Source organism: Oncorhynchus mykiss, chromosome 11 (assembly GCF_013265735.2).
Source record: "Oncorhynchus mykiss isolate Arlee chromosome 11, USDA_OmykA_1.1, whole genome shotgun sequence".
NCBI lineage: Eukaryota > Metazoa > Chordata > Actinopteri > Salmoniformes > Salmonidae > Oncorhynchus > Oncorhynchus mykiss.
In genome coordinates, this window is record NC_048575.1 from 29,227,953 (window position 1) to 29,254,066 (window position 26,114).

General features: G+C 41.7%; 1 protein-coding gene across 1 annotated transcript in view; it reads right to left on the reverse strand.

The window, feature by feature from the left end:
• Positions 1-26,114, reverse strand: part of LOC110535563 (cadherin-18) — a 376,780-nt gene that overhangs the window by 293,485 nt on the left and 57,181 nt on the right. Inside the window, exon 2 of the mRNA XM_021620629.2 lies at positions 15,269-15,363. The gene's annotated coding sequence lies outside the window, so the exon portion shown is untranslated. The remainder of the gene's footprint in view (positions 1-15,268; positions 15,364-26,114) is intronic.

A 26,114-nucleotide genomic window follows, 5' to 3' on the forward strand; every position in this document is an offset into this window, starting at 1 on the left:
AGAGGTAGTTAGCAAACCGAGCCAAAGATCCCTCAGAGACACCAATACTCATTACCCGGCCCACAAGAATGGAATGGTCTACCTTATCAAAATATTTGGCCAAGTCAATAAAAATAGCAGCAAAACATTGCTTAGAATCAAGGACAATGGTGACATCATTGAGGACCTTTAAGGTTGCAGTGACATATCCATAACCTGAGTGGAAACCAGATAGCATACCAGAGAGAATAGCCAGTCAGTTGATTATTGACAAGTTTTTCCAACACTTTTGATAAACAGGGCAAAATAGAAATATGCCTATAACAGTTAGGATCTGCTTGATCTCCCCCTTTAAAATAGGCTTGGTGATGATAGAGGCAGCAAACTTAAAGAAGAAAGGGTCTAAACCATCTGACCCAGATGTTTTTTGGGGGGCAAGTTTAAGGAGCTCCTTTAACACCTCGGACTCAGTGACTGCCGGCAGGGATAATCTTTGTAGCGGGGAAGGGGAAAAAGATGGAGAAGCTTCGGGGCTAGTCGCATTAGAATGGGTGGGAGATAAGGAAATGTTAGACAGGCAGGGAGGCATGGCTGAGTCAAATAGGAATCCTGACTTAATGAAGTGGTGATTAAAGAGCTCAGCCATGTGCTTCTTGTCAGTAACAACCACATCATCAACATTAAGGGACATGGGAAGCTGTGAGGAGGAGGGTTTTTTCTCCAGGTTTAACCATTTCCAGAATTTCTTGGGGTTAGACCCACATAGAGAGAACTGCTCCTTAAAGTAACTAACTTTGGCCTACCGGATAGCCTGAGTGCACTTATTTCTCATTTCTGGCTATAAACTTGATGGAACATTAGAGAAGATAGGTGCAATCGCTTCTCTCACAAAAGCTTATTTAATTGCTTTTAAGTTAAACATTTCACTACAGCCCTAATCAGAATGCAAGGCAATTAATATGTACGTAGGATGGATGACATCAAACGTCTTCTGTGAATAAAAAAAGTTTCATCGGATCACATTAAACCAAAACAACTCTCAACCAAGCAAAAAATGTTACACCGCTAGTTGCCTCTAAGTTAAATGAACGATCGGAGTAATTATTTTCCTTCTTATTCTCTTATTTAGCATTAGCATCACGCTACTCTTACAGGAGTCGCATATAAGAGTACTTACAGATGGGATTACTTGAATAAATCCAAAAGCCTCTTAGCTACAGGACCTGCGGCAATGCTAGTGAAATTCTTTATAAAAAATACTATTTATTTGTGTACATGTTGGTTCTGCTACTATGATTATAGTGCGAGAAGATCTACACATGAGACTAGGGGGTTGTTATGTTCAGACTTACGTACACCCCACTGATGGATTTTCTCCCTCATCCTTCTCAACACAGCGAGGAGAAGCATCATGCATCTAACCCATGAAATATTATCTTTAAAGGGGATTTAAATCAAGAGATCTCCTCTCCAAGGTTTTGAAACATATTTCCTCTCTCCCAGTCATCCTAATGGCATCACTCATTTTATCCCGTTACCCTCCAACTTCTATTAATTACTTATTTGCTTTTAAGACTGTTAAGCCAAATCTAGAGTATTTGGACCGTGGCAGTCTCTTTATAACACAGACGCACTCTAGAACACGTTTGTTGTGCGGAAATAATGACAGAATCTACAAGTGTTGCTGATGGAACAAAAACAATATGTTTCATTGATAAGGATAACTCATAAACAACATATAAACATTAAAGTTTTAGCTCCGGAAGTTTGATGGTCTATCATTGGCATATTAAGGAAGTGCAATTAACTCACAATGAAGCCAAGTAATTACCAATTCAATTACAATATTCAAATATCTGCATTTCCATAAACAAGGAAACAACCAAACAACATTTTCAATCGAAGATAAACATTCACCACAGTTGACATCTCATCCGGACATTAGAATTACTGCTGTTGTGAATGAGCCTAGTTAATATGACTTGATGACTCCTCCAGTCTCCAGAAAGAACTCTGGTAACACTGAGACAAGGAAGATCAAAAAGAAGTGGCAAAAAGACAGGAAGAGGCCTCAACCACAGGCAGCTGGGGAACAGAAAAACCCAGTCAAAGGCAGCGAGGAAATGACGATAGAATGTATGCAGATGTTCCTCTGCCGCAGAGGCCGAGGTTCATCTCATATGGTGACACCACCGTCAGATCACGGCCCCCGGGATGGAGTTGATAGAGTTGCTTGATGGCACATGGGCCATGAAGTTGATGGCACCACAGATTGTTGTCACCTGTGAAGGAACCAATGTGTTACCTGACTCTGACCTTGTCCCGCCACACTGGATTACGGACCTCTGCCTGCCCTTGACCTGTCGTTTTGCCTGCACCTGTTCTAGTAATAAACTTTTGTTACTTCGACACTGTCTGCATCTGGGTCTTCCCTAAAATGTGATAAGTTTGTCCTTACTCAGACGAAGTGCTGAACCTTGGCTTTCAGCTAAGAATCAATTTCATGAAATTAGTCTTGGCTGAAACCCTATAACCGGGACTTAGCGAGTGTGACTCACCCATGAGAGTGTTGTCTGGTCAACTATAAATGGAGGACCAGCCGCTAGAAGGAGTGTCTTAGACTATGCTGCGCTTATACAAATAGTATAATCCCGTGGCTGAACGTATCCTTCGTGAACACGTAGTAAGAGCTGGTCCATGCTAAAATAGTGCAGAGCATTATACATTAATATTGGATTGCTCATTAGTATTGTACACAAAAATGTCCCCTTCTGACGTGTGATATATTTTGTCCCAAACTAACCGTGAAGTGTTAACAGTAGGAAGAGCGAGAGCTAACCAGAGCTAACCTCTGTGGCAAGCAGAGATGACCAAGAGCGGTGTCCTGGATTTATAAAGTGGATCCCAGTGCTCCACTGCTAACTCAGTTTAGGGTAGGAAGACAGGACGGCTCGCTCACCGGGAAAGAGGCTCATACCATGGGATAATCCAGATCTACAATGACAGGTGGGAGTTTACCCACCCTGTGTAGTCAAGAGAAGATCCATAGGAAAAAGACTACCCACACGTGAGTGAACCTAGTAGGACCATCTGGGATGCGTTCCGTAGTAGTCACCTTGACACTGTGGAGGCAGCAACGCTGACGGGAAACATCAAACATGGCAAGTGAGAAATGGAAAAAGTGTTGTGGTGTGTCCAATGAGACCTGATGCTGGGGGAGTGGCAGAGTGGATGGTAGACAGCCAGCAGCCTGTATCGAATCAATGCTGTCCTCTGAGCACTGTGTCTGTCTGTGTGCCCTGTACACAAAACCAAAAGACAAGGGACAACAAATCTAAAAGGGGACAAAGGAAACCTTGCCTTTCTATCCGATCATCTTTTATTGCATCAAAACATCTAGCTACAAATCGCCCCTTTTGATTCGAGGAGGACTCACACTTATTGTTTTTCTTCTTCTTTCTTATTGTCACATGATGACTTAATTCCATGTCAGAGGGCCCGGCTCAGCACGGAAACACTGAACATCAGGGCCTCGTTTCCCAGTTGCAACATAACTTAGGCATTATGATGATCGTTCCAAACTTTTTAAGAGTGGTTCCCAAACAAACACGTAGAGAGAACATTCACTAAGTGCATCATTAGACCATGTGTTGATACTGATAGGATCAAAAGAATAGCAGTGCTGCTCTCGGATCAGCTTTCTCCACTCAAATCTTACCTTCACATTAGAATTATTCCACAATACTGGTGACAGATCAGCTCATAGAAATATATTACCACCTATGGCTGTAAATAGGCTATTGAGGCAGCTTGTTATGCTTACTCAATAATAAAGCACGACATCAAAGATTGGGCACATCATTGTTGTCACACATCATGAAACACATTGAGGCAAAAATTACAGACAGTGGCCTAGTTGCAAAATATAAGGGTAAAGATACATCTAACGATGATCTTAATGCTATAGTGCCTGGGCCTCTGGGAAATGAGGCCCAGGCACATTGGTGGTTGCCTCTTCTGTGAAGCACAGCTGCAATGCAGCAGTGAAAGCAAAAGGGGCATCCTTATTTACATCAGTTGCCTGGACCTTTCTGTGGTGCTCGCCTAGCTAGCGCTGTGTGATCATGTGTGGTGGCTTAGAGGCTGGGGCCCTTCCACTGAGCTGAAGGCTTATTGACATGGAGCACACAGTGCCACTGCGACTGCCACCACTGTGGCCCAGCTGATCTACTGTCACTGCTGCAGAAACACAGATGACAATGTTTAAGGGCACAGCCGGGTAGGGAGAAGGTGGAGAGAGGGGTAGAGACGGGGAGAGGGGGTGGGGAGAGGGGGAGGGAACTGATAGAGGGAGATGGGGAAAGAGTGAGAGAGTGATTGAAATAGATAGAGACAGAGAGAGAGGGGGAAATGATTGAGAGAGCGAAATGGGGGGAGAGAGAGAGGACTGCCTGTCTCCAGAGGAAAATATATTTTAGTAATTACCTCTAGCATGGAACAAGAAACAGGGAATCTATTTGCTTAATGCAAATACCTAAAAAAATAATACATGTAACACTCCTCCCTACTTTTGTCCCACAGCTTGGCTATTTGTCAGCTGTGGTTACACATTGTGGAACACGTATAAAAGGAGACAGGGAAAAGGTAAAGGAGGGGGATTATCAAGGGCAGGCCAATAGGGTGACTTGAGTTCCCTGTTGAGAGGAGGTCGCTATATAAAACCAGGCTGGGTATCGCAGTTTTCCTTTGTCTATTTTAATATTAGCTACAATAATGCATCTATCTATTCACTATTAGGGACGAAGCAAATGGATGATGATTAAGGGTTGCCTCTTTGGCAACATAATTCATATAAATTGTATAGTCAAATTATGTAATTAAAATCTTACAATGTGCTTGTGAAAGCTGTTCTGTAGTCTACCATGAAAGTGTACAACATATTGAAGGTTTGAGCATGGAACGTATTAAAGTGCTTCTTTACTGGGCCAAGTAGCCGCAACCTGCCTTTGATACATTTTATCAGGGCAACTCTCAACCAACTGCCTGCTCTACCTGTATCTACCCCTTCGACCTCAGCCTCAACTTGTCTTACTTCGTCAGCTGTCAACCTAGACTAGACCCCATTTCCGTTTTTCAGTTTCTTGAAATACACTGCTCAAAAAAATAAAGGGAACACTAAAATAACACATCCTGGATCTGAATGAATGAAATATTCTTATTAAATACTTTTTTCTTTACATAGTTGAATGTGCTGACAACAAAATCACAACAAAAATTATCAATGGAAATCAAATGTATCAACCCATGGAGGTCTGGATTTGGAGTCACACTCAAAATGAAAGTGGAAAACCACACTACAGGCTGATCCAACTTTGATGTAATGTCCTTAAAACAAGTCAAAAATGCTCCTGATGAGGTGGCGGATGGTCTCCTGAGGGATCTCCTCCCAGACCTGGACTAAAGCATCCGCTAACTCCTGGACAGTCTGTGGTGCAACGTGGCGTTGGTGGATGGAGTGAGACATGATGTCCCAGATGTGCTCAATTGTATTCAGGTCTGGGGAATGGGCGGGCCAGTCCATGGCATCAATGCCTTCCTCTTGCAGGAACTGCTGACACACTCCAGCCACATGAGGTCTAGCATTGTCTTGCATTAGGAGGAACCCAGGAGGAACCCAGGGCCAACCGCACCAGCACATGGTCTCACAAGGGGTCTGAGAATCTCATCTCGGTACCTAATGGCAGTCAGGCTACCTCTGGCGAGCACATGGAGGGCTGTGTGGCCCCCCAAAGAAATGGCACCCCACACCATGACTGACCCACCGCCAAACCGGTCATGCTGGAGGATGTTGCAGGCAGCAGAACGTTCTCCACGGCGTCTCCAGACTGTCACGTCTGTCACATGTGCTCAGTGTGAACCTGCTTTCATCTGTGAAGAGCCCAGGGCGCCAGTGGCGAATTTGCCAATCTTGGTGTTCTCTGGCAAATGCCAAACGTCCTGTACGGTGTTGGGCTGTAAGCACAACCCCCAACTGTGGACGTCAGGCCCTCACACCACCCTCATGGAGTCTGTTTCTGACCGTTTGAGCAGACACATGCACATTTGTGGTCTGCTGGAGGACATTTTGCAGGGCTCTGGCAGTGCTCCTCCTGCTCCTCCTTGCACAAAGGCGGAGGTAGCGGTCCTGCTGCTGGGTTGTTGCCCTCCTACAGCCTCCTCCACGTCTCCTGATGTACTGGCCTGTGTCCTGGTAGTGCCTACATGCTCTGGACACTACGCTGACAGACACAGCAAACCTTCAGCAAACCTTCTTGCCACAGCTCGCACACATTGATGAGCTGCACTACCTGAGCCACTTGTGTGGGTTGTAGACTCCGTCTCATGCTACCACTAGACTGAAAGCACTGCCAGCATTCAAAAGTGACCAAAACATCAGCCAGGAAGCATAGGAACTGAGAAGTGGTCTGTGGTCCCCATCTGCAGAACCACTCCTTTATTGGGGGTGTCTTGCTAATTGCCTATAATTTCCACCTGTTGTCTATTCCATTTGCACAACAGCATGTGACATTTATTGTCAATCAGTGTTGCTTCCTAAGTGGACAGGTTGATTTCACAGAAGTGTGATTGACTTGGAGTTACATTGCATTGTTTATGTGTTCCTTTTATTTTTTTGAGCAGTGTACTTTGCTAATGCAACTTATTTCTATGAAATGGTAAAATGGTCGATTCATTACTTTTCTATTTTAGTAGACATTATTTTTCAAAGATACTTACAGTAGTGCTTACATCTTCATACTGGTTCCCCATGGGAATCAAACCCATAACCCTGGCATTGGAAGTGCCATGTGCTACCAACTGAGCCACGTCATCACATCTCGTCATCACAAACCAGTTGATGTCTCAATGTACTCAATTACTGTATTATGCATTGTTTTTCTTCATGGTGATGGAAAGTCTACAAGTACAAACCTAGATGACCAGCCTATGTACAATACAGTAATGTACATTTACATCCAATCACATTTTATTGGTTCCATACATGTGTTTAGCAGATGTTAGTGCGGGTGTAGCAAAATGCTTGTGTTTCTAGCTCCTACTGTGCAGTAATATCTAACAATTTCACAATACACACAAATCTAAAGTAAATGAATTAAATTAAGACTATACACTGCAATAAATACTGAATATAATGTGTACTATTTAATTAGATGTGGATGTCTTGTGTCTTAGCCAATAACTTTGCACCTTTAGATGTAAATGTTTGAGGACAGGGTTTTGTTCTTTCTGGATCCCATTAGAATGACAATCGCAGAGAAAAGGACAGGGCAACAACTCTTACAATTGCAACTATTGAATCCTGCAAGATACTGTTCTTAATTAAACAAGTACATTTTTTGCAAAAGTGGAGATGCTGAAATGTCATTATCTGGTCAAGGCCCAGTTCACTACTCTGTGAAGAAACAATTTGTCCTGCACAACCACATGCAACAATGTCATAAACATGCATTACCACCTCCATCAGAATCGATGTACAATCTTCCATTTTCCTTTTTGATATAGTCCTTACTTGCCAATAATGAAAGGATTTTATGAATCAGAATGTTATTTATAAGGATCATATTTTAATATAAATTATTATTATGTCTACAATAAAGAAAGAAAGAGTGAAAGCAAGCATTAATGTACAGTCAGGCAGGTTTGTCTGTAGTGTTTTTTTCTTTTTTTGTGACCACATTTGTATTCATTTTGTAATTTTTTTGGGGGGGGGGGGTTACAGGTACAATATACAAGGAAAATATGCACAAAGAAGTGATCCTCCACACCCAACCTCCCATACCGTTCCCCCAAACCCATATCAATGAATAAACATGCACCTGTGGAATGGTCGTTAAGACACTAACAGCTTACAGACGGTATGCAATTCTGAAAACTTAGGACACTAAAAAGGACTTTCTACTGACTCTGAAAAACAAAGTGAATGTGTGAATGTGCCTTAGGCATGCTGCAAGGAGGAATGAGGACAGCAGATGTGGCCAGGGCAATACATTTCAATGTCCGTACTGTGAGACGCCTAAGACAGAACTACAGGGAGACAGGACGGGCAGCTGACCGTCCTCACAGTGGCAGACCACGTGCAACAACACCTGCACAGGATCGGTACATACGAACATCACACCTGCGGGACAGCTACAGGATGGCAACAACAACTGCTAAAGTTACACCAGGAACGCACAATCCCTCCATCAGTGCTCAGACTGTCCGCAATAGGCTGAGAGAGGCTGGACTGAGGGCTTGTAGGCCTGTTGTAAGGCATGTCCTCACCAGACATCACAGGCAACAATGTCGCCTATGGGCTCAAACCCACCGTCGCTGTACCAGACAGGACTGGTAAAAAGTGCTCTTCACTGAGAAGTCACATTATTTTCTCACCAGAGGTGATGGTCGGATTCGCGTTTCTAGTCGATGGAATGAGCGTTACACCAAGGCCTGTACTCTGGAGTGGGATCGATTTGGAGGTGGAGGGTCCGTCATGGTCTGGAGCGGTGTGTCACTGCATCATCGGACTGAGCTTGTTGTCATTGCAGGCAATTTCAATGCTATGCGGGACAGGGAAGACATCCTCCTCACTCATGTGGTACCCAGTATGGCAGGTGGCCTGACAAGGCCACCAGCCATACTGCTCGTTCTGTGCATGATTTCCTGCAGAACAGGAATATCAGTGTTCTGCCATGGCGACGAGCCCGAATCTCAATCCCATTGAGCACGCCTGTGACCTGTTGGATCGGAGGGTGAGGGCTAGGGCCATACCCCCCAGAAATGTCCAGGAACTTGCAGGTGCCTTGGTGGAAGAGTGGGGTAACATCTCACAGCAAGAACTGGCAAATCTGGTGCAGTCCATGAGGAGGAGATGACCTGCAGTACTTAATGCAGCTGGTGGCCACACCGGATATTGACTGTTACTTTTGATTTTGACCCCCCCTTTGTTCAGGGTACATTATTCCATTTCTGTGAGTCACATGTCTGTGGAACTTGCTCAGTTTATGTCTCAGTTATTGAATCTTATGTTCATACTAATATTTACACATGTTAAAGTTTGCTGAAAATAAACGTTGGCAGAGAGAGGATGTTTCTTTTTTGCTGAGTTTAGTCATTTTGACAATAGATATTCTGCCTATTAAAGCAACAGGGATGTTAGTCCATGTACTGGGGTCAGATTTGAGCATTCTGTAAAAGTATCTGGCAGTGGTTTAATCTGAAAAGGGAAATATATCTACTCTCAAATATTTTAAGTGGGAAATGATTGGGAGTCCATAAGTAGAGGTGGAGTCATCCATCAGCGTTTTCATAGGCAGTAGGGCTGATTTAGATAGATTCATTTTATAAATTGAGGTGAAGCTGAGTTTATCTATGATCGTCAATGCGTTTGGGAGAGATTGATATACATTTTCTGGATATAGTCAAATATTGTCTGCGTGTAATGAGATGAAGTGATCAGTAGATTATAGAGAAATTGGTGTTATTTCCTTCGATTGATGAATTGCCAGGGATAGGGGTTCCATGGATAATGAAAATAGCGAAGGAGGAATCTGATCGCCTTGTGTGCTGCTCTCGTGATTCTGACCGGAGCAGAGCAGATATTGCAGGTTTTAACTATGGCCGCATATAGCATTTTAATCATATTAATGAATTGGAGCCTATTCCCAAATGTTCCAAGACAGACCAGAGATAAGTGACCATTTGGCTATCAAAAACGTTTTCTGCATCAAGAGGATAAACAGCCCAAGAGCTGTTGTTTCTGATGAAGCATTTAAGATACTGTTTATATAATAGAGTTAAGTTTTTTTAACAAACCTGCTTTGGTCGATGTGGACCAATTTGTTAAGTACGTCTCGAAATGGGATGACAACATTTTGAAAAAAAGTTTAATATCTGTGTTTATCAAAGAAAGGGGGAAATAGTGAGAACTCTGGGTGGCATCCTTACCTTTTTTTTTTATAAAAGTAAAATTAGTGCTGTATTCATATAAATTAACCTTTGAATGGCTGTGTTAATAATTTCAAGCAACAGTGGATCTAATTTATTCCAAAATGTTCAAAAGATTTCAGGGGGAATATCATCCAATCTAGGTGATTTGCCTTTATTCATGCTATCCCATGTCCTTTTGAGTTTATTGAGAGAGATTTGGGCTCCCAGCGAGTCTGTAATGTATTTTGACTGATATGATGACCGTGCATTTCTGCCTGTCAGTGACTATATTTCCCATTAGGTTTCCCAGTTCTCTATTCCACTTGATTTAATTCAATATGCATCTGACCTCAGGGAAGAATACTTGGTCCTTGAGGAGAATGCTGTCTGATGAAGTGTGGGTTTGGCACACAAATGGCACCTTTCCTATATAGTTTACTACTTTTGACAAGGTTTCTGGTTGTCAAAGTAGTCCACTATATAGGAAATAGGGTGCAGGGGGACGCAGATCTTGTCTTTACGCTCTCTACACAATCACAGAAATGGATCCATAGAAAATAAAGCTGCACGCACTAATGCATGCTTGCATGCACACACACACAGTTCTCAGAAAAACAAACAAAGTACTTACAGTACTTAAGTACTTAATTTTGACAGTTTGTTGCAAAAGTGATCATTCTAACTCTTACCAGTCAAAAGTTTGGACACACCTACTCATGTAGAATAATAGTGAAGACACCAAAACTATGAAATAAAAAGAAAACAAAAAAGTGTTAAACAAATCAAAATATATTTTATATTTGAGATTCTTCAAAGTAGCCACCCTTTGCCTTGATGTCAGCTTTGCACACCCTTTGCCTTGATGTCAGCTTTGCACACTCTTGGCATTCTCTCAACCAGCTTCATGAGGTAGTCACCTGGAATGCATTTCAATTCACAGGTGTGCCTTGTTAAAAAAGTATTTTTGGAATTTCTTTCTTTCTTAATTAATGTGTTTGAGCCAGTCAGTTGTGTTGTGACGTATGGTATGGTGGTATACAGAAGATAGCCCTATTTAGTAAAAGACTAAGTCCATATTATGCCAAGAAAAAATCAAATAAGGAAAGAGAAAAGACAGTCCTTCATTACTTTAAGACATAATGGTCAGTCAATCCGGAACATTTCAAGAACTTTCTTCAAGTGCAGTCGCAAACAAACATCAAGCGCTATGATGAAACTGGCTCTCATGAGGACCGCCACAGGAAATTAAGACCCAGAGTTACCTCTGCTGCAGAGGATATGTTCATTAGAGTTACCAGCCTCAGAAATTGCAGCTCAAATAAATGCTTCACAGAGTTCAGGTAACAGACGCATCTCAACATCAACTGTTCAGAGGAGACTGCGGGAATCAGGACTTCATGGTCAAATTGCTGGAAAGAAAACACTACTAAAGGACACCAATAATAAGAAGAGACTTGCTTGGGCCAAGAAACATGAGCAATGGACATTAGACCGGTGGAAATATGTCCTTTGGTCATGAGTCAAATTTGGTCATGAGTCAAATTTGTGATTTTTGGTTTCAACCGCTGTGTCTTTGTGAAACACAGACTAGGTGAACGGATGATCTCCGCATGTGTGGTTCCCACCATGAAGCATGGAGGAGCAGGTGTGAAGGTGTTGGGGTGCTTTGTTGGTGACACGGTCAGTGATTTATTTAGAATTCAAGGCACACTTAACCAGCATGGCTAACACAGCATTCTGCAGCGATATGCCATCCGATCTGGTTTGTGCTCAGTGGGACTAATTTGTTTTTCAACAGAACATGACCCAACACATCTCCAGGCTGTGTAAGGGCTATTTGACCAAGAGGGAGAGTGATGGAGTGCTGCATCAGATGACCTGGCCTCCACAATCACCCAACCTCCACCCAATTGAGATAGTTTGGGATGAGTTGGACTGCAGAGTGAAGGAAATGTAGCCAACAAGTGCTCAGCATATGTGGGAACTCCTTTAAGACAGTTGCAAAAGCATTCCAGGTGAAGCTGGTTGAGAGAATGCCAAGAGTGTGCAAAGCTGTCATCAGGGCAAAGGGTGGCTATTTTGAAGAATCTAAACCATATTTTAATTTGTTTAACACTTTTTTGGTTACTAGATGATTCCGCATGTGTTATTTCATAGTTTTGATATCTTCACTATTATTCTACAATGTAGAAAATAGTAAAAATAAAGAAAAATCCTGGAATGAGTAGGCGTGTTCAAACATGTTATATGTTTGATATCGTGTCATTTATTCAATTCCAGCCATTATAATGAGCCTGTTCTCCTTTAGCTCCTTCCACCAGCCTCCTCTGCTTCACACCCTTTGAAGATTAACGGTCTTGGTAGAAAAGGCTATGAAGTCCTCCCAAGTAGCAGACTCCCAGTGGTCTAAGGCACTGGATCGCAGTGTTAGCTGTCCCACTAGAGATCCTGGTTCGAGTCCAGGCTCTGTCACAGCCGGGGGCAACAGGGAGACCCATGGGGCGGCGCATAATCGGCCCAGCGTCGTCCGGTTTAGGGGAGGGTTGGCTGGCAGGGATGTTCCTGTTCCATTGTGCACTAGTGACTCCTGTGGCGGGCTGTGCGTAATACATGCTGACATGGTCGCCAGGTGTACAGTGTTTTCTCCGACATATTGGTGTGGCTGGCTTCTGGGTTAAGCTGGCGTTGTGTCAAGAAGCAGTGCGGCTTAGCTGGGTTGTGTTTCGGAGGACGCACGGCTCTTGACCTTCGCCTCTCCCAAGCCCGTGCGGGAGTTGCAGCGATGGGACAAGATTGTAACTACCAATTTTATATGATGAAATTGGGGAGAAAAAGGGGTAAAAAAAATAGGGCTATGACAGCAAGTCATCATAGTATCCTGGAGAAATGAACTAAAAAATACTACCATACAGTGTTTCCAAAGAGATGATTGATTTAGCCACGTTGTCTTATTCGAGGAGTGGTGCAGTTCAGCCCTGTTTGGCATGGACACAACACAATTCCCTTCAAATTGTTGGTGTACTATACCCATTCATCCTTTATGAATCAAAGGAGTTCATGAGTCGCAGCCTGACTTTCTTTCGTCTTTGCCGATAAATAAATAACTACATGAGGATGAATGAATAATGCTACCTATATGCTAAAGTCAAACTTAACAGCCGTAAAGTTTATTTCTCAGTTCAACGTAATAGCTGTATATTGGAGTACACACATCCCCTTTACATTATGGTAGTTGTAAATGGCTAATATATTTCAGGTAATGCATATTCGGGTTATCGGTATCTTGCCTTTTTTTAAATGTCCTTAGTCATCTCACTTTCTCCTCTTGTAAAAATAACTAAACTTCTAGATAATAATACTTGTCTTTTTTATTCGTACCCTATCTGGGTATGATCACACATGTCAATCAGTGGAGTAGTGGAGGGTACACACACTTAAACGCTTTGAACACATAAAATATTGAAAATATAGGAAGTGTTACTTCATTTGCCACAAACTATCAGCTTTTACCCACCTTATTTTTTACCACTACATCACTGATCACTGTTTTTATTTATACACCTCTACATACAGAATGTGTCATGTAGCTCAATGTTTATTGTGTAGCCTGTAGTTCTTAGCTTAGTGTACATACCACATTTGTGTAAACTCTGCTTCTACATATGTGGTCTGTATAACCTGTTTAATGTCTGTATATTCTGTTTATTGTGGCAGCACCATTTCACAAATTCCTGAACAGGCAAATGTATTTAGCAAATTTAGGTGATTCTGATTCCGATTCTAATTATGCATTTTAACCGGTTGACTGATCTTAATCGCATGTATGCTGTAAAGCACTGATTCTGAATCATTACGATAATTTAAGGCATTGATATATCTTTGTCTGTTTTACAACGTTCTATAGCCAATCACCAATCACTCAGCCCTTTGATGTTTGACACAATCACATGGCGGCAAAATGCCACATTAATCCAAAGAGGAGAGCCATTTACAAATCCTGCGTTGAATAAATAACTACTGTGTTCTCTGCAACAACAAAACTAAACGTGAACAGATCGTTCTTATGCATTTATGTGGTTTTATAATTGAGAACTATTTTGCCGCTATGACAACCTGCTATGTAAAATTTGCTATGCAATTGTTACAGAACACTCCTCTATCCCCTTTACAACCCTATCAAACGAGAGCTACATTAAATTAAGTGACTTGCAAAATTGAATAAACCGAGACTGCACATTTGGCCACTTAAAACCACAGGTTCCCCTGGCCTGTTTGTATTTGCCAGGCATTACTTCTAAATAGGGCTTCTAAAATTAGCTTTATTGTGTGCAATTTCGATTAGTTTGCAAAACTATGCTTAATCACTCATTTCTACTCCAAGACAGCTATTGGCTCAGCATTTTTGCTTAGGGTATGTCCCTAGCATCTAGACTAGAGGAACAAAATATAGCATCCCAAATGACACCCTATTCCCTATATAGTGCACTACTTTTGACTGGAGCCCCATGGGCCCTGGTCAAAAGTAATGCACTACATAGGAAAAGGGTGCCATTTGAGCCTAACTTTTCCACAACACAGAAATACAGTGTAGCACACCAATTTCCCCTTTGATCTATTCATGAGACTCAGAGTCAGTTTCACACGGTTAAGGATCATCAACTGTCTTTGTGTTTTGTTGGCCTTGCAATTCCTGTACAAGCAGGAAGAAAATTGGTTACACATTTAGTCATTTTCTGCATCCCTGAGAACCGAAACTCAATGGGATTCGGGTTATTTTACACACAACGGAACAGTTATCTACACCAAACGAACAACATCACACACTTTATCACACCCTACAATGCTTTCACCTCCAAGGTCTTGCCATTGTTTGCTAATTCATTAAATCAATGCTCACACGTCAATGATTCAGTCTTCATTCACACGCACCTACAGTATGCAGGGTGGATTTGTTTGCATGGAAAGAAAGTGCTCAGTTTTGGTTGTCAGACCATGTCACACTCATACTGTGAGACATGACCCCTCCAACTTAACCACACACAGACACAGACAAACAGACAGACAGACAGACAGACACACACTCACTCACTCACTCACTCACTCACTCACTCACTCACTCACTCACTCACTCACTCACTCACTCACTCATTCACTCACTCACTCACTCACTCACTCACTCACACACACACCATCCCTTTTATCCAAACTATGTGAACAGAGCAGAGACCAGACAAAATAAATCAGCTTTGTGCCCTGTAGGCTACACTTGTGGCGTGCACAAACAGTCCCCATCTGTGTGCTTGTCATTTATTAGACAGCTCACCTTGTTGTTTGGCACCGTAGACCCTCCTCACATAGATCAATGGAGGCGTCTGCCCTTGGTCTCCCACTGGTCAGTCCTCTTCCATCTCCTATGCTCTGTAAGAGAAAAGAACAGAGAATAGCATTTGGTTTGGTTTTGACATTTGAAACCATCTATAATGCAGTAGAGTACCACCGTGAGACACATTGCCACAACACAACCCGTTCCACAACAACAAGGTAGAAGCTTAAAACACGAGGATCAATGCACTCCACATATTGCTTTTAAAATGCTTCATTATGATGGAATGTTTAGTAGAACAAAATAATCCAAACTTGTTTTGACAAGTTGTCAGCGATTACAATAATGGAAGCTAGAAGCTACCTACAGGTTTTCAGATGCAGCACAAGTCTTCCGTTTTCAAAACATATGGAGGTAAAAGCAGTACACTGCCACAGTTGATTATTTGTGACAACATCAATTTGCATCTCATTATATTTATGAAACAGACATCTGGCAGAATTAGAAGTCATTCAAACTTTCCATTTCTCAGCCCACACATATTTACATCGCTCGGGTTAAATGATTTCCTCACAAATACTCTCCTCTAAAGTAACCTGATTAAATTAAAACTGATCAAACATACTCCTTATGGATGCTGTACAAGGAAGCCAATTCCATCTTCTATAGCTCAAACAGTGTAAATTAGAACTCCTTTATCTGACTGCATTATTCTACTGTACAGTCTATTTAGGGTTAAATATAGGAATGGGAAATCTAAAAATATTGCTCAGGACATATTCTGGTAAAAGCAACCTTGCAGTAAGTTCATTGATTTTGTGAATTTTACAATTTGACACTTCACTGTACAAAATCCCATGTAAAATGTACAATCCTTTTACTGTACATGTATGAATCATGCAGCCAAAGACATAAAGGTCCAATGCAACCATTTATATCTCTAAATACCGTGATTGTTTTGAATGGAAATGGTCTACAAGCAAAGAGCAATTTCCCAAGCAACTCATCTACTGGAAAAAATGGCAGAGGTTTGGAACTATTTTTGGTCTATTTACTAATTGAAACCAGGCAGGGCAAAACTCCACGTAACCAAAACAACCTGATATTGAAGGCGATATTTTTAAACAGCTCTTACCCTAAAAAAGACTATCGTAATTTCCACAATTTCACAGTATTATTCCAACTTCGTAATGTTCATATATACTATATAGAACACAGGAGAATCACATTTTTTACTGCTCCGTGCCTTTAAACACACACTTGCATACAAATACCCTTTTGAGTTACTTTTAACATACTACATAAATGTGTTTAATTTAAAACTTTGCTTTGTAGAATAACTGTCCTCTAACTGCCCTCCCACTGGCAGTCACTTCATTGGCCGGTGAACACCCAAATAAACGTCTCTCTCTTCTGTGTTTTCAACTTGGGTAAAAATCAAGATGAATATTTGGCAGTGGATATTATACAGAAGTAACAGATGGGAAACTGGAGATTTATTTTCATGGTGGAGGAGGTGGAGTACGAGTGGTGGTGGTGGCTGCCTGGAAGCTATGTGACTATGATTTCAAAGGAGTGGCATTAATCTGTCTCCTGTCTCTTTTTGGGCCAAAGAACAAGTTCAAGGTGGAAGACAAACAAGACAAAAGTCACAGCAGAGAGATTGACAGGCCGGTAAGGGGGCACTGATACCTGCCTCCAAAGAGAAGGGACAAAACAAGCTTAGGGAGGAGAGGGTAAAGAAAAGGTGTGGATTCAAAGTTGAAAAATTCAACAACATACCTCACAGTATATGTAAGGATAAGTTATGGAGGGAGGAATGGGTTGAATAGTAACAAAACTATACAACAGACTGACCAAAACTGGTCAATCCCTGGTCTAAAAAGGCTGTGATTTAAAATGAACAAAACATCAAATAAGTCTATTAATGATACTATAAATTACTTGACAGCAATCTGTGTTTCTAACCTTTAACGAGTCTAATTCCCTTTAATTGACTGGTTTGTGTAATAATCAGGCTCCAGATGATGAAAGGCAGGTGAGTTCCTTTCATGTTTCTTTCATGAACTGATGGTCTAGTTAGGCAGAGAGAGAAGTCACAGACACCTATAAGGGCACAAGGTGAGACCCAGATGCAGCCGCGGGAGGCAGAGGGTTTAAGTCTCTGATATGTATTAGAATCCAAGGAGTAGGCAAGAGAATGGTCATGGACAGGCAAAAGATCAAAACCAGGTCAGAGTCCAGGGGGTCAGAGTGGCAGGCAGGCTCAAGGTCAGGGCAGGCAGACTGGTCAGGAAGCAAGAGACCAGGGAGGAAAACCACACTGGTTGACTTCACAAACTGGCAACAGACAAGCAGGGAACACAGGACTAAGTACCCAGGGACTAATGAGGAAAACGGGTGACACCTGGAGGTGGGTGGAGACAATCACAAAGAAAGGTGAAACAGATCAGGGCATGACAACATCACTCAGTCAGAAAACACCTTCCTTATGGCCTCATCCGGGCATTCGACTTGTAAGCAACAAAATATACAGTATTAGCACACAGTGTATGTGAAACTAAACAAAATTCTATATTTTCAGATATCAGAGATTTTTATGGTCTGTACAAGTGGCAGAAGACACACAAAGTACCATGTTGGTTTTAACTGAAGTGAGATGCATTTGAAGTATATACGAAATGTATAAACAACTATTTAATTCTTCCTCTGGATATCAACAATGAAGCATTTGAAACAGTGTTGTGGCATATCTACAATATTCGGTTAGGACTGACTCTATCCGCAGCCAGTTAGAAAGATATCTGAGGAGTACGGAGAAGAGGAGGGCGTAGTGTGCCTTGTCACTTTCACTTAGCTTTGCCTCCTCTCTCCCTCCACAATGTTTTGAGACACCTGAGTGAGACATTCAAATTCCTCGTGTATCATTTGGCAGAACCTTGAGGTCTGCATTGACAATGATGGATGCAGCTGTCAGGCAGACTGGCGTTCGGGTCTTAACAACATTACATACAAAATGTTTTCGCTGCTATTCAAGGCTAATGCTGCACACCAGTGAGATGAGGAAAATGGCAGTGCCAAGAGGCTCTTGCAGTGGCAAGACACTGTACCTGCATCACACACTGTGCATCCCAAATGGCACCATATTCCATATTTAATAAACCAGGGCCCAAAATGCAGTTTTGATTCAATAGGTGCTATGGTCTCAGTTTTGGTCTCCTCTTATACAATATGTTATTGGATTGTGTTATGGGTACATGTTCATGAGTTCAGGTATGACATATCATTGAACACTATGGACGAGTAGACAGAGATCTGATTCTCCCATTTTGCATTATCCTGCGTGTGAGGGAAGACACACTCTGTAAAGCAGTGGGTAGAAGTTGAACTTGCTCACTACTAAATTTCATTAAACAAGACAAGTTCATGAGCCGGGGAAGAGGGATCTGTTTTAAAGGGCCCGGAGTCAGACCGTTGCTGGCTCTGCCGCTCGCTAAAAGGCTGTTAACCTTGTTGTTGATCCTGACAGACAGTGTGCCTGCGAGCCGCGTGTGTTTCAAGTTTTATTGTCACGTGCACAAGTTCAGTGAAATGCCTTTCTTCCAGGCTGTCATGCCCTGACCCTAGAGAGCCTTTTTATTCTCTATTTTGGTTAGGTCAGGGTGTGACTAGGGTGGGTACTCTAGTTTGTATATTTCTAGGTTGGCCTGATATGGTTCCCAATCAGAGGCAGCTGTCTTTATTGTCTCTGATTGGGGATCATATTTAGGCAGCCTTTTTTCCCACCTGTTGTTTGTGGGATCTTGTTTTTGTGTAGTGCCTGTTAACACTGCCTTTACTTCACGGTTCGTTTATTCTGTATTGTTTTTTAGTGAGTCTCATTTATTAAAAACATGTGGAGATCTACGGACGCTGTGCCTTGGTCCAATCATTCTAACAACGATCGTGACACAGGCTCTTTCCCAACAATGCAGTAATCCATATTAGATCTATCAAATAAAGTAGAACAAAAAACCCATGAGATATAGAAATAAAAAGGAACACAAGAAAGTAAGTAAGCTATATACAGGGTCAGTGCCAGGGTCAGTGCCGATACCATATGTACAATGTGCAGGGATACTGGAGTAGTAGGGTAGATACAGTGTGTATAGGGGTAAGGTTACTAGGCTTCAGGATATGATAAACAGTGTAGCAGCAGCATATGTGGTGATTGTATGTGAGTGTGTGTGCCTGTGTGTAGAGTCAGAATGAATGTGTGTCTGTGCGTGTGTTGGAGTGTGAGTGTGCATAAAGTTCATACCAATAAAATAAAAGGGTCAATGCAGATAGTCTGTGCAGCCATTTTGTTAGCTATTTAGCAGTCTTATGACTTGGGAATAGAAGCTGTTCAGGAGCCTGTTTGTGTAATACATGGTGCTCCGGTACGGCATGACATGCGGAAACAGAGAGAAAGGTCTATGGCTTGGGTGGCTGAGGTCTTTAACAATTTTCTAGGCCTTCCTTTCACACCGCCTGATATACAGGTTCTGGATGGCAGCGAGTGCGGCTGGGCTGTCCACATGTCCCTCTGTAGCACCATGTGATGCACTTGCGGTGCACTTGCCATAGCATGCAGTGATGCAGCCAGTCAATATGCTCTCAATGATGCAGCTGTAGATCTTTTCTAGGATTTGAGGGCCCATACCAAATCTTTTCAACCTCCTGAGCAGGAAGAGGAGCTGTGTCGACCCGCTCCACTACAGCCCCGTAGATATGTGTATGTCTGTGTGTGTGTGCGCATGTGTGTGTTACATGAGTTGTCTTGCCCACCCTGCCCCGCCACTGTACTGTAGCACTGAACTGACTTGCTGCTGGTTAGCCAAGATAGGGCAGTAAGAAATGGGTCCCTGCTGTGCGTGCGTAATGGCATCGGTATGACACTTTATTACAATGCTATTAATTAATGTTCTATTGCTCTGTTATGATCAGTGTCTCCATGTCCCCTAGGGGCACATGGGTCCATAATCTAGTTTGTGTCCCAAATGGCACCCTATTCTCTATTTAGTGCACTACTGGGCCCTGGTCAAAAGTAATGCACTATATTAGGAAAAGCGTGCCATTTGGGACACAGTTCTAGACTACAGTATGATAGCCAGCCACATGCTGCTGCTTCTGATGTAAGAGGTCTGGTCTGGCTCTGCACTGGGCTACTAATGCAGGTGGTTACATGGGGTTGTGTGTTAGGTCATTCGTGTAACATGGCATAATGGCATTGAAGGCTGTGTCAGGTCTGCTTTGGGAGAACACAACACACGGTAGGCAGGCAGCAGATACTTATCTGCTTATAGCAGCAACCAAAAGCAGTTAACACTTAAAGGGCATTATCTGTTATATTAAAATGTAGATATGGAGAAAAAAAAACTGGTGATTAATTAAGACTGGGCTGTTTTAAGAAATGCCACCCTATTTCCTATTTGGTTTTTCGGATCAAATTCCTATGGGCCCTGCTCAAAAGTTGTGCACTATAAAGGGAATAGCATGCCATTTGGGACAGACACAGGGACTGAGAGACTCCCACACCACACCATACATTACCAACCCTCTCTTTCTGTATGGTTAATTTCTTTGGAAAATGTACTATTTGAATGCTCCTATTACTGCTGGGTCATGTAAGTGGGATTAATAACCATATTACTCACATAGGACATGCATAAAGTGATGGCCTGACCTCCTCTTAACCTGTACTTTACAATGAGAATGAAAAATGTCTGTTCATTGAATATAGGTGGCTCCATTATAACCACTTGAGTTTACTTTGAGCATTTTCTAAAGGGTATGCAGGCTATGTGTCACGCCCTGGCCATAGAAAGGTTTTTACTCTCTATTTTGGTTAGGCAAGGGTGTGACTAGGGTGGGCATTCTATGTTCCTTTTTCTATGTTTTTGTATTTCTTGTTTTTGGCCGGGTATGGTTCTCAATCAGTGACAGCTGTCTATCGTTGTCTCTGATTGAGAAACATACTTAGGTAGCTCTTGCCCACATGGGTTTTGTGGGTAGTTGTTTTCTGTTGAGTGTTTGTATCTGCACCAGACAGATCTGTTTCGTTCACTTTGTTGTTTTTTTTGTATTTTCAGTGTTCTAATCCTATTAAACAATATGAACACGTACCACGCTGCACCTTGGTCCTCACCTTCTTCCATCAACGGCCGTTACACTATGGTTGTTATTAAAAACTGTCAGGCGTTTTCAACCAAGAATTCAATGGATTCTATTATTTGATCATTGCAGTATTTTCCATGGTATCTGTCTGTGTATAATATGCTATGTGAACAGAATGTACCAGCCTCAAATAGAATATGTACTCTGTTCAACTTTCCTAGACAGAATTGCGCCCAAGGCTAAAATAATGTTGTGATTTGGCCGTTGAATCAACTACAGGTGTATAAACTAGAACCCTTAAAGTAATGATGAGTAAGTGATGATATTCCTAAGTAACATCCTGGCATTTGAAAATGTTTCTTCCCTGCCTCGTCTCTAATATTCCACTTTTCTTTTCCCCTTCCTCTTCTACCTTTTTGTTTATGGCTACCTCTGCTACTTTCTTCTCTCCTTTGGCAGTGGCTATCTTTTATCCATGAGACGGGCTGTCACTTACCATATCCATCTTCTCCTTCTCTCCTCCCCATAGCTCTTTCAACTCAGTGCCATTCTTTTCCGTCACTGTAATCTCGCTTTTTGGCTCCACCACTTTGTTTTGACCTCCAGCAGTGCGTGTGTGTGTTTGGTGGGTGCGTGTGTCTGGGTGTGTTCCTTCCTGCAGTTGGTTCAAGGCAGGGGATGAGGGAGGACAGAAAATAATTACATTAGCTGTCTCCCCTTCACCCCCTCCTACTCCTCCTACTCGTCCTCTTCCTCTGCTTGCCAACGCTTGGGATCATTGCCATATCAATATTTTAGGCTGACATTGACATTGGGGCATGGCTCGGAGCAGGAAAGCAAAACAGGGAATATCAAAAGATTACTCTAGGAAAAATCGTAACTCATCAAAGGGTTCAGTCACTGACTTTAAACGGTGAAACAGAGAGAAAGAAAGTTGCAGCTCAGAAAGGGATGGTATGTTCCAGTTTGTTTGCCAGCTGCCAGTTGAAAGTGTTGATATTGCTAGAAAGAGAGCATCAGCCAAGGACATCTTAAGTATACTATAACTAAAAAAAGATTAAGGAGCATTTGATAGTTACACAGATCAAAGCTTTATGTTTGGTCTGTAACGTTAAAGCATTCACACACAAGACAATTTGTGTCATCACTGGTAGGTTCTGACTAACAGTGTAAACTCACGGGCAACTGGGAAAAGCTCAAACCAAGTTTATTCACCCACTGAGTCAAACAGCTGCAAAGACAAAGACATGTTTACACAAGCACATATATACAGTATATACCATCCGACTAGGAGTCACCTTATTGCACATCTTGACAGCCAACACATCTCTGCAGCTCGTCAGGAACTTAATTAGTTCCTCTCACTGGTGTAGACATGACATATACTGTACACACTACATCCGCCTCCTGTTAGAACTTTTGTGGGCATGTAAGTATACGTGTGTGTGTGTGTGTCATACGACTGTTACTTTTCACTTGATCTGACCTGACCTCGGGCCGAATTCCTCACTCCTCCCTAGTCCATGGCTGTCCTACCTTATCAGTGACTGAAAGAGTGTTGCCCTTACCCTCTGTCCATAGGATCCAGGATTTAACAATGACATGTTTGACCAAATTTAAACTTCCTGTCTCCCCTCATTGTCTCACTCAGTAACTTTCCATACTCCTAGTTCATATCCACCCACCATTGACCCCAACTCTGTGAAGCATTTATTTGGGCTGCAATTTCTGAGGTGCGGTTATCTCTAATGAACTTATCCTCTGCAGCAGAGATAACTCTGGGTCTTCCTTTCCTGTGGCGGTCCTCATCAGAGTCAGTTTCATCATAGCACTTGATGGTTTTTGCAACTGCACTTGAAGAAACTTTCAAAGTTCTTGAAATGTTCCGGATTGACTGACCTTCATGTCTTAAAGTAATGATGGACTGTTGTTTCGCTTTGCATATTTGAGATGTTCTTGCCATAATATGAACTTGGTCTTTTACCAAATAGGGCTATCTTCTGTATACCAACCCTACCTTGTCACAACACAACTGATTGGCTTAAACGCATTTAGAAGGAAAGATATTCCACAAATTAACTTTTAACAAGACACACCTGTGAATTGAAATACATTCCATGTGCCTACCTCATGAAGCTGGTTAAGAGAATGCCAATAGTGTGCATAGCTGTCATCAAGGCAAAGGTTGGCTACTTTGAAGACTCTCAAATATAAAATACATTTAGTTTTTTTTTAACACTTTTTAGTTTACTACATGATTCCATATGTGTTATTTCATAGTTGTGTTGTCTTCACTATTAGTCTACAATGTAGAAAATAGTAAAAATATAGAAAAACCCTTGAATGAGTAGGTGTGTCCAAACTTCTGACTGGTACTGTATATTCATTATACATGTAAAGTAATCAATAAGTTCTAGTATGGTAACATGAATATGTTCATTTCAAGCTAGAAGCCAACATCACTTTACCCAAATTCACCAATCAGATCTCTTGGCTAGAACTAGCAGCTTTTTTAATGTGGTATGACAATAGGACTCTGGTTGGAATAGTTGCAAGGTTTTGTTTTATTTTTGGGGGATAATATCTTTATTGTGTCATGTGCTCCACTATGTCAGTCTCTAAGGGCAGCTAGATTTCGCAGCGCCTTATGCAAGTTGTCAGTTCACATTTCTAATCGTCAAAATTTATCACCGTCCATATACGCCATGAATATTATTTTCTTGTCACACAACCAACATTTCATTCTTTGTAATATTTGTTTAGTCATTTACTGCCTTAAACTTCCAAATCACAGAGAGTTAGACATTGAATAACAATGTCATATTCCTTGCCGGGGGATATGGGAAAGATTGAATTTGAAAACAAGCGGACTATACAATACACACAGCATTTACAACCCATTTTCCCCCTGAGGTTCTAGTATTCTTTAACATACTGAGGATGTAATGCTGTAATGTAAATTCATTCAGAAGACTTTCACTGTGCATCGCGAGACAGGAGTAAAAAACTGCACGGATAAACGCTGGTGTCGGAGTCTACAGTAAGACTTCCCATTGCTTGCCGGTGGGAGATAGAGAGACTGACAAAGTGACTCTCACTCATCATATGCTGAGCTTCAATATCCCCCAGTCCCAAATTGGTTAATTTAGCAAACACAGGGATGTTTAATACAGTTTGCTAGCTCATTTCACTGCTAGCCTCTCTTGTCTTCTTTCATGTGTGTGCTGTGAAGAAGAAGAGATCTCTATTTAGTCTGATTTCCCTGCAGCATCATATACTGTACACACTATATCCATAATACATGTAATTGATGGATGCTATCATGTTGTTATGAAGATATGCTTGCGTTGGCATCAGTCAAGAAAACATATGTAGGTCTATATTACTGGCATGGTACTGTAAAAGGTCTGCTGGTTACTGTGGGCCTGTCCCAAATGGCACAGTATTCCCTATTTAGTGCACTGTTTTTGACCAGGCTGTGTTCAAAAGTAAGCCTGGTCAAAAGTAGTACACTGTATAAAGAAAAGTGTGATATTTGGGATGTACCCTGTATGATGTCTAAAGGAGAATTATTCATAAGGATAGAGAAGAATAAATAATCAGCCATTACTCTTTGATTTAATGTTGCCTCCGCTATACCACAAATACATTAAACTGTCTTCAACCATACACAATGTCCATGCCCTTATTCTTGGTCTTTATCTCTATCACTAAATATGTTTTCATTAACTTGGCATTGAAATACAATGAATGCATGTCACATCATTCAATTATTTAAACAAAATCACATTCCTTAGTTGGGGGTAAACTTATCCCTTATCTACAAATCCACACAAAAGGAATGTCCGTTGCACTTTGAGTGAGGACTGTGGATATTAAAGGTGCAATGCAGCCATTTTCAATATCAAACATTTCTGGCTAACAATTAAGTATCTTATTGTGATTGTTTTCAATTAAAATGGTAAAATAAACAAACAAAATAGCTTCTTAGCAAAGAGCAATTTCTCAAGCAAGAATTTAGCTAAAAGTCTGGAAATGGTCTGACTGGGAGGCGAAAACTGAAAACTAGCTGTTATTGGCAGAGAGGTTTGTAATTCTCTTTCTTATAGGACTATTATCAAATTTACCGCCTGGTGATGTGGTCAGGCTGGCCAAAACTCAACCCCACCAAAATAGGCTGAAAATTCTCCAGAGTGGCGCTGCGGTCTAAGGCACTGCATCGCAGTGCTAGAGGCATCACTACAGACTGTGGTTTGATCCCGGGCTGTATCACAACTGGCCGTGATCAGGAGTCTCATAAGGCGGCGCACAATTGGCCCAGCGTCGTCTGGGTTAGTGAAGGGTTTGGACACGGTAAGCCATCATTGTAAATAAGAATGTGTTCTTAACTGACTTGCCTAGTTAAATAAAGGTTAAATAAATTAAACAATAAAACAATTCAGGCAGTCTTTTTAAACGGCTTTTACTCTAAAAGGGCATTATCATCATGTTCACAATTTCACAGTATTGCTCCAACCTCATTGTGGAAATATACAGTATATTAAACACTGGAAAATCTCATTTTTGACTGCACTGGGCCAATTCAGTTTAATATTTTGTCCATGGACTCTGTTCACATGAGCATTTGTTGTTTGGTACAGTGTAGGAAACACTGGAGGTCACGAGAGTGAACTCTGCTTCCCCAATGGCAATCCAGATTGTCTATTAG